The 10,616-nt window shown below is 38.0% G+C and overlaps 1 long non-coding RNA gene across 1 annotated transcript; it reads left to right on the plus strand.

The window, feature by feature from the left end:
• The first annotated feature begins 971 nt into the window (after window positions 1-971).
• LOC141277825 (uncharacterized) lies at window positions 972-9,750 on the plus strand. Its single transcript, XR_012329681.1, has 5 exons — window positions 972-1,053; window positions 3,843-4,033; window positions 5,937-6,033; window positions 8,294-8,419; window positions 9,579-9,750. It is a non-coding gene; the product is annotated as an uncharacterized lncRNA (long non-coding RNA).
• Window positions 9,751-10,616: the final 866 nt, after the last annotated feature.

Consider the following 10,616-nt stretch of genomic DNA (forward strand, 5'->3'; position numbering starts at 1 on the left):
GCTGAAGGTTCAGATGATGATTAGCATTTTTAGCAATAAATTATTGTTTTAAATTAAGGTATACACTTTTTTAGATATAATTCTATTTCACACTTAACAGTATATTATATTATATTATATACAGTATATTATAAACATAGCTTTTATATGAACTGGGAAACCAAAAAATTCCTCTTACTTGCTTTATTTTAATATTTTGCATTATTGCAGTGTTCTGGAACCAAACTGGCAGTATCTCTGAGGTATGCCTATATAGTCACATTCTGAGATACTAGTTGTTAGGACTTCAACATAAGTTTTGGGGATACACAATCAGTCCAAATATCTATTAACCCTTTTTCTCCTTTTCCTTCAAAACACACACACACACAATCCTTTAGTTATACCTAAAATTACCATGGATTCTTTTTGCAAATATTGTAACTGTGTTGGAATGCTCAGTAAGTCCACTAAACTCAGCTTCCTTAAAAGGCTTCACTGCAACTCTGTTCCTCAGATTATGTTCGCATAGAACCTTCTTTAAAGTTCTATCATGTTGTCTATCACATGGAATTTTTTCTTTGTCCAGGGCTAGGATAAGTGCTACAAGGAATAGAGGTAAAAGGTTGTCATTAAATGCAGATTCTGGTGCGTAAGAGTATGGTAGGGGCCAAGGCAGCATGGAGGTTGGAGCAGCATGGGCTCAGAGTAGGCAAGTCTGGGTTCTAATGGTGGCTCTAACTCCCCAGCTCTGCTTACTTTGTGCCTGCAGGTAAGTTTCTTGACTTCTCTGAACTTAGTTTCCTCACAATAAAAGTGGTGTTAATAATGACTATTTTGAGTTGGTGTTGTGAGACTTCAATGAGATAATGTACACAAGTATGTAAAATAATCATTATTTAACCTTTTTAAAGATATTGATATGTAAGTACCCCAGATTTGTAAGTGCATTATTAAACATAAAATTCACATATCGTTGTATGGAATTTGCAGGAAGAACTCCTGACTGCAAGGAACCTCATTTTGACATCAAAAATCAAGGTCAAGTCTAAGCTGCAAATATAGGTTCTATGAGTGAGTTTCTATGAGTAAGGAAAAAATGGAGTTGCAGTACTTTTGAGTCTTATTACACTGTGATTGATGAAGGTCTTAAGCATTGGGATGTTCCTCTTCACATCCAAATCTTTGTGTCATATCCTCACAAATAGAAAGTGGAATACTTAAACTTGAGGAATTAAGCCAGAGAAGAGTTGTCTCTTTTATGTGTTTCAAATACCAGGCAAATTGTGCTCTGTGTCAATGGTGACACATTTAAATATAGTTAACCCTCTGCCCCAAGTACATACACTCTTAAGTAGAAAATGTTCATTTTGGTCCAATCTGGTTACAGCTTAAGAAAATGGGGTGGCTTTGATGTTTCCTATGTCTCCAATAATGTCAATGTCATAGCATAGAAGGTTGGGGCCTGATCTCACTTTTTAGTCTTCTAGTTTCAACTTATAAATAAATAATTAAGGTGATAGGATTTAGCAGATGAATAAAGCTTCATAAATTAAAAATATAAAAAGGATATTGATGAAAAAAGCTTTAATGACATGGAAACATTTTAATAATTAATAGAAAGACAATAAAATTTTTTTAAATTAAATCTACAATATGAACTCAATTATGTAACAAAAATTAGACACATACACACAAACACAGACATTTAGAAAAAAAAAACTGAAAGCAAATATTCCCTTATGTTAGTTGGTTCATACAGGGAGCACACGTCATGATGGAATTAGGAGTGTAAGTGCTCTGTTTGTCAGGGGAGTGAAAGATAAAAGGAGGAAGCAGGATTGGGTAGAAGTAGCCATTAGACCACTATACAGATCTGATACCTGTGACATGGGAGAGTAGAGAAAGCCCTCTTCACAAAGCAGATCTGACCATCTCTGCCAACCCAAAAGAGAGCTCCAGAGCAAAGGTGGACCATTAGAGGAGTTTCATGTTAGGTAGAATTAGCTAGGATGTGGTACATCCACCATGCTCAGTTATTGGCTGGGATGAGCATGGCCTCAGCTCCAAAGCTGAGGAGGATCTCCAAGGTGTTAGGGGCCGAAGGCTGGCAGCTAACTACATTCCTTGCAGCTGCACTGAGAGTTCTTTCTTGAAGGGAGATCCAAGTGACTTATCTTCATAGCTGCCACACCAATTACTCTTTTTTTTGTTTTTCAAGTATATAGTACAGTTTTATTACTATAATCATTATATTGTACATTAGACCCCCAGTGGTTCTTCATTTATAACTGGAAGCTTGTAGTCTTTGACCAACATCTCTCCTTTTCCCTCAACCCCCAGCCCCTGATAAGCACCATTCTAGTCTCTATTTCTATGAGTTGAGCTATTTTAGTTTCCACATATAAGTGATAATATACAGTATTTGTCTTTCTCTGTCTGACTTATTTGACTTAGCCTAATGCCCTCAAGATCTATCCATGTTGTTGCAAGTGGCAGTATGTCCTTCTTTCTCATGGCTGAATTATATCCCATTGTTATAATACCATCATTCCCAGGTATCTATGGGGGATTGTTCCAGGACCCGCTGCAAATACCAAAATCTGCAGATGCTCAAGTCCTGTAGTTAGCCCTCCATATCCCCAGTTCTTCCTCCATGGATTCAACCAACCACGCATCGTATTTATTGAAAAAAATCTGCATATAAGTGGATCCACACAGTTCAAACCCATGTTGTTCAAGGATCAACTGTATATACCACGTATAACACATCAACTGTATTATACAACAGATGAATCTTTATCCATTCACGTGTATTGATTTTTAAGTAGAGAAAGAACTATTTCCATTTCCTTCCTCATAATCGTCTCTATTTTTAAAATTTCTTATACTTTATCATTCATTCTCTTTTAGTCAGAAACATATTTTAAATTATGCCCAGAAAAAAACCTTTCAACTTCTTTTATAAATAATAAGACAACCTGTAATGCTAGAACAGTAGTAGTTTTAATAATGATATGTGTAATAACTAATATTTTATTAATTGTATATTATAGGCCAGTCAATGCATTAAGTGCTCAATCTGTGTTTTCTTATTTAGTCCTTGTGATTGTATTATTTTTCACATTTCATCTGTCAGCATTCTTAGAGGAAAACAATAGAACCTGACTTGGGTTAGCTTAGAGAAGAACTGTGTTGGATGGACATGGGGAAGCTAACAGAGTCTTCAGGAAGGCTGGAGGATGGGGTAGGGAGCTGGTACACCAGGGGTGGGAGGAGGCAGCCAGCTCAGATATTGCTTAAGGCTTCTGCTCCTGGATGCCCCAGGCTGCCTCTGCTGTGCTTTTAGCATCATCCAATTCTCATCTCTCCATATATGCGTGCACTCCTCCTTCCAGAGGCAAAGCCTCATCAGGAAGAATTGTTGGCCACATGCTGTAGTCTTAACCAATAGGATGGGGGTGGGGTTGGGTTGAGAGGATGTCTGGCCTCTTTGACCTCCATGGTGGGAAGACATACAAGTGGTAGATTCCTCAGAAGGAAGCAAAGGAAGGTTGTGTGATGCCAGCTAAAAAGAAGGAAGGGAAGGATAGAGAAAAGAAAGAACACAAGAGAGAAAAAAGAAGTGGAGAAAAAAATAGGAGAAAAATTCCTTCTGTTCCTATTTTATAGATGAGATAACGGAAGTTAAATAACTTCTTCTCAGACTTACAGAGGCTAAGTAATAGAGCCAAGATTCAACACCAGGCAGCCTGATTTCAAATTTTGTGCTTTTAATCATGCTGCTGTTCTTGCACCCCAGACTCTGACAAGCGAGAAACATAGAAGAGAATGTACTAAATACAAATTTCTGCTTTCCCAAGGTCACCTTACCTCCTAGACTCTGGAGCATTCCAGACTGAGTGCATAACTGCATACTAGTTGGATGTGAGCACTACCTCTGCTCCTTAAAGAAACCTTGTACTAATTGAGAAAACAAAGACCCCTGTACACTTGAAGCAAGCCAGAAAGAAAAAAAAAGGCTGATCCCAGCTGCAGACTGGGATGTCTTAAGGTAAAGCACATGTGCTGATATGCAACTTTTCTTAGGTCTAGCTCACAGCCCTTCTTTCTGTCCCCCGTTAGGCAGGAGCAAAAGCTGACTGGAACTATTGCTTTAACACCTCAACTCTGGTCCTTGTGTGAGCTACAAAAAAAAAAAAAAAAAAGAAGCCTTTTTATCCTTCAAAGAGAAAGACTTATTCTGGGGTTTTATTTTTCACATCAATACAATAATCTAACTTCCTGAAGCATTTAAACTAAATGCTCAATTTTCTAAAATGAGATCTTCCACTTGGACAGTGACCTGCATGCTTAACAAAAATATTCCTCATCTCTTTCACTAAATGTATTGCTTCCTATAGATTTTTCATTCAGGATCCTATCTGTCACTTTGTATTGCTCAGTTGCCTGGACACTCATCTCATAGAGACTGACACTGGCCATTTGAATTTCTCCCTCCTTCTAAAAGACACTTTTACACTCTCTGTACAATGTGGCTCACGTTTTGCTCACCACGAGGTTCCAGAAAGAAGAGAATTGTTCCTGAAGTGCTCAAAGATCAGATGGCAACTAAAATGAGGATCTTAACAATCATGCAGGAACTGGGGTGATGAATGCCTCCAAGGGGTGAACACTATGACAGGTAGAAAGAGCTCCTGCTTTGCGTTTAGGAGAGCTGGGTCTCAACCCCAGAACCATAATGTATAAACTGTGTGACCTCGGGCAAATCATGTATCCTTTCTGAGCCTTGATTTCCGCATAACTGAGAATACTCAATTGTGCATGCCTGGGTGGATGTAAAGTTCAAGCTGGATAATGTGCGAGGATGAGCTTGGAACTGGCCAGTGATATGTAAATGATGTTATCTTTTTGCTGTGGACAGTCTGGAAAGGGTCTTGGAAGCTTAGAAAAGTAAGTTTCAAGTCTTCTTGTCTTTCAAGAAATATCAAGTTTTCTTTTGACAGACCTGAAACAGACCTTCCCAGGCAGTGGCCTATCATAGATAGTTCCAGGCCAGGGCAGGGGGCATGCCTGGCTGTCAGACAGCAGGGTGCTCACCCAGCTGGTTCCTGGCCAACACACCAATGCACCTTGACTCAAGCAAAACAATAGGCTGCTCTGCTCACACTGGGGCTGAGGAATTGTCAGCTCACACCATTTCTGGGAGCACTGCTATGCCAGGTGAAAGATGGGGAGGAGATAGCTGCTTAACAATTTATGTTCTTACATTCTGCTCTTTACTTCATATCCTTTAGCATAAATTATAATCAGGCTTATTTTTGTGAGAAAATGTTTAATGCGGATCTCTATTTCTATAAGTTCATTAAAACATGGAAGTGGTCTATTTTTAGCACTTTTGAGTTCTCAGCACCACACCAGTGTCTGTCATAGTCACTTGAGAAGAAGTTAGTGAATAAATTTATGAATAATAAAGTATTCTTGGGAAACTTAGCAATCAAATGTGGTACCACAGTGACTATCATCTTGTGTAGGAATATTTCCTTCCCTTTCAGCATCCTGTAAAAGTGGAATCATAGGAGAGGGAGTTAAGAATTGATACGTATACAAGGTTCTATGGAAACATTGTATTTTCTCCATTTCAAATTTAGTCAATTATTTGAGTAGCTAATATTGACTGAGATAATGTATTTTGTTTTTCCTTTTTAAATCTCCTTTTTGATTTCTAAAGAATAATACATAAATGAAGTGTTCAAGCTTTGCTTCGTTCTTCAGAGATCCTTTGGGGACACTGTACTTTTAGATGAGACCCCAGAATCTTGGGGACACCACTGTGTAAATACGTGAATGACATTCATCTCCTTAGCGAAGAAAGAGACCAGCATAGAAACAGTTGGGAGCCATTTTTGAGACGTGCATAAACATTTCCCAACTCACTTTCCTTTTTCTGTGTACAGACAATTCATGCAGCTAATGACAAATGTAAATTTTGGAGAGCTGTTTTCTGCAAGACATTTCCAGAGACTATCTACAATTTACCTCATCAGGCAAGAAGTATGAATTTTCTTTTCTTTTTGATTGTTAAGAACAAAAAAGATGCTTTCTCAAATTCACTCTGGCATTGACTGGGAGGAAAAATGAATTTTAGTAGCTCTGAGATACATCGCCCCCAACCATCACTATTAAAAACCCATGATAAATTCAGAATTATGGTTGTTGCATGCATTGAATCAATCATGCGATCATTGCACAGTGCTTTGCAGGCAAGCCCAATAACTAATGGTTTACAGCTGTCATGGCACTCCAGTGAGGGTTAATAAGAAACACTCTAGGATGTCTATGAAAGCAACTGGAATGCAAAATAAGCAAAGCAAGCTGAGTATTCTGTCAGAGAGAGGGACCTCTCTCTGTGTACAGACATAATGAAATGAAATAATGATAATGAAAGTGGATGTAAACAAACACTACAGCATGTGAAAGGGGAGCTAGACTAGACCAAGTTCTTCATAGAGGGAAGAGGTGTGTCTTCATCTTTGTATATCTTTAGCTCTTAGCCCACTGCCTGGCACATGTATTCAGTTCTTCATAAATACTGAAATTGGTGAGAACAGAGATGCGATTAAGGACCTTTAGAATATAGGAGTTCAACTTTCCAGGAAGTGACAATTGAACAGAATTGTTGATGACAGGGACTAAACAAGCAAAGAAAGAGACCGAGAATATTCTAGGCAGTGAGAAAAGTATGTCCAAAGGAGAGGAGTGATTGAGAGTGGGGCAATTTCCTAGAACTGCAAAACAGTATTTGTTACACCTGCAGGACAAGATGAATGGTAGGGAATAGTCAGACGTGGGGCTGGACAGGCTACAGGGACCAGATCTTAGAGGATGTCATGCTGAAGAGCTTGCATTTTAACCCTGAGGTGATTGAAAAACCACTGAAGCATTTTAAGCAGGGAACTGACATGACTGGATTTACAGTAGTAAAAGGCCACTATGATAGCTTTATGGAGGATCACTTAGAGGGGCGATAAAATTGTAGGCAGAGTGTGATAGAGAGGCTTTGAAATGATCTAGACAAGAATTGATGGGGACTTGATAAATAACGGTGGCTGTGAGGATGGAGATAGGTGGACTGATTTGAGAGATATATAGGAGGTAGAACTGGCAAACCTGGTGATCATAGGCAGAGGAGAGAAAGGAAAAGGTGTCAGGAAAAATGCTGAGGGTTCTGACTTGGGCACTGAGGAGAAGGATAACACCATTCATTGACTGAGGTGGTGAACATTGAAGGGGAGAGATTTGGCCGACGTAGATAACAGTGGTTCTCTTATTTATGTGATGAGCTTGAGGGTCTGGGGAAATTCAAATGGAGATACCCAATAGGTTGTTGAATATTTAGGTGTATAGATCAAAAGAGAGCTCTAGACTAATGATATAACTTTGAGAGTCGTTGACTTGTACGACTTGTAATTTTAGCATAGAGACTGGATGAGATCCTGCAGAAGAGAAGGTAGAATGAGAGGAGAGTCTGCAGAGGAAAAAGAAAAGTTCCTCTGAGTAGCTTGTTTAAAATAAGAAGCTGAATAAATAGGAAAAGAAATAAGAAAAAAAGGTGAGCATCTAGAGTATATGCATATCCACTAAAGAAGCAGCACTCCAAAAAAAAAAAAAGAAAGTAAATAAAGGATAAAGGATGGGTCAACATCTTGTCTCTAAGAATATTGCTTAATTTTACATTTATTGTCTCCAACATTCAGCATTCCCAAATAATAAATCAAACATACCAGAATTGTACATTCTTTTTTTTTCCTGTGCAAGATGAAAATGTACCTGTTCGATGATAATATCATGACAGGAGAGCCCCAGAGAAAAATAGCTCCCATTTGGGAATCAGGGTATAATTGCAGCTCACTCCCATCTCTCCTGATAAAGCTCCTGTTGCTTATTTTGGGATACGTGTTGTGATGGTGACGGGGGTGGAGTGAGTGGAGTCTAAGAGGAGGAAATCCTGAAAGATGACATAAAGTGTAAAAGGATTTAAGCTTTGTATAGCTTTGAAAAAGTGTACTCCCTGCAAAGGATGTATTGATTTGTTTCAACTATGCCTGAGGTGGTGATGGGCACCACACTAGCAATACGATTTCCGTCATCACCTCCGACACTGGGGGTTTTATGGCTTTCCTTTAAATCTGTTTTCTGAGGCTCTGTTTTTATAATGCTCTTCCTCTAATTAACTTGGTTATTTTGAGGATGTAAAAATCCACTTTACTTGTCAGCTTTGGTGCTTAATTTTGTGCCTAATTCCCACTTTCAGTGGCATCGGCAATCATCTTTAAAATGCCAATCACCAAAATGGATTCAGAGTGTCCACCTATTTCCTGTGTGCAGCTGAGGGGCCTAAAATGGCCTAGCTCAGGTCAGATCCAGTGTTGATTAAAACGTAAGTTATTCCTGCCTCATCCTATTAAGAAGTAAAATGCTTATTTATACTTGTTTCTGGATATAAACATTTTAATGTACACTTTACCTACAACAAAAAGCAGCATAGTCTAGATATGCATTAAAATGGAATAGTGAGGCCTTGAAAACAAGAAGGAAAGAAACCTACAAATCTTCCTCCAAGGAATAAACTCAAATGAAAGCACTTTGATATAAAGCAGAGACTAACACACCATTGTAAAGCAATTATACTCCAATAAAGATGTTAAAAACAAAACAAAACAAAAAAGCAATAGCTTTATTTTCAAAGAAAACCACTTTCAAAAGTCCTTTCACACTGATTACTTTGTTGCCTCACTACCAATCCTTTCAACGCAAGCATTATCATCCCCACTTTACAGATGAAGAACCTGAAGTAGGTGGAGTAAGTGACTTAACAAGGTCAGAGCTAGAGAAGAGATCAGAAATAAAACCCAGGTCGTCCATAGTCACCTGCCAGAAATCATTCTTTATTCCATGGAAATGGAGAACCGGTGATCTGCAATTCTGTTGCGTAAAAAATGATTGGGAAATCATACACTTCCAAAGTGCATTGAAAGCCTCTGGATTACCATCCTTAGGAAACAATCTTGTCCAAATAAAGACACATTTAGTGTTTGTGTTTTTGCACTTGGTGTTCATTAATTAAAAATTTCTTAACAATTAGTATATTTCACAGGTGAAATTGAACTGTTCTACTGACAAGAACATTGATTAAATAGTGTAATAAGAGTCCTAGTTTAATTTTTTTCCTTTTCAAACAATGCAGTAAGCCAAACTTACTGTTTCTTTTCTGGTTTGTTTTGGTTTTATGAACTTATCTGATGTGAATATTCCAGGGTAGGCAATTTATCGAGTTCACAGTGAGCTCACTAACAGCCAGTATGATCAGGCCATCAAGATGGCTGTTCTCCTGTTCTCTGTACATCCTCTGCCTGACTAGTCCATGCTTCACCTACACCCTACTCACATAACTAGCCAATCCTCTTAATTATAGGGCTTAATCAGTAATTGCCTACAGGCTTGCCCCTGCCCCAGCTGCTGGTTTCTCTGGTAACTGACGAGCCAACCTGACCTCAATTCCCCATCTAACTAGTTGCCTCCTTCTTCCCCCTCGGTAGCGAAGGTGCTGCAATGTCCTGCCTGCCGTCTGCCGTGGCAGTGTCGGTGCAGGACTTTTGCTTCAAATGTGGAAGATTACCTATCCAATACATTGTGGGTGTCTCCAGGCTCTTTCTTCAGTCTCGCAGCTGGGAAATTACAAGGTTTGCAGGCCTGCAGGGTGCAGCCAAACACTTTCACTGGAGCATATTTTAATGAACATCTTTTGGTAAGTGACAAACATTTTTTGTAGCTAGATGTGAAGGTTTTCTTTACACATATATGTAATTCACATGTAATATATATGCATATTCTTTACTTATATATAAATGTACATGTATTGGCAAATTGATAAACAAGTGAATATATATATATATAGAGAGAGAGAGAGAGAGAGAGAGAGAGGGAGAGAGGGAGAGAGAGAGAGAGAGAAAACAGAAACTCAAAAGATAGAAGATCCTGAAGCATTCTTCTTTCATTCTAAAAAGTTTCTAATTCTTCTAACGGGTCAGTCAGAGCTATTCTGGACCAAAACTGAATTGAAGAAAGTCTAATTGGATTCTATACTGAAATTGAGATATTTATTCATTTCCATGTGAAATAAGGTGTATGATATATTTTAGAGCAGACTTTTCAACAAGCCTTTGTAAGAGTTTTAATACTTAATTCAAAATAAATAGTTTAATAACTCTGAACTGCACTAAAGAGCAGTCCAAATGTCTGCTCATTTAAAAATCAATCCAAATTTATGCTCATTTGACTCATGGCTGACCAGGAATTTTTACATTAACTTGTCTCCCAAGCCTTCTATAATCCAGGAAAATGTTTCAAATTTAACTTAAGTTAAACACACTTGTGTAATTGTGTTATTGCAATGTTTTATCAAGTCAAGCATAAGGTATATACTGCTAATAGTTAATGGTAGGAATATTTATACATTAAATATCTCATTTAATATATTTTATATTGAAGTTTATCAATCCTATTTCCTCAGAAATATAATTTAATCTTGGTTTAAGATGACATAATATTCCTAGGTATTTTATTCTTTTTGATGT

Source organism: Tursiops truncatus, chromosome 2, assembly GCF_011762595.2.
Source record: "Tursiops truncatus isolate mTurTru1 chromosome 2, mTurTru1.mat.Y, whole genome shotgun sequence".
Taxonomy (NCBI): domain Eukaryota; kingdom Metazoa; phylum Chordata; class Mammalia; order Artiodactyla; family Delphinidae; genus Tursiops; species Tursiops truncatus.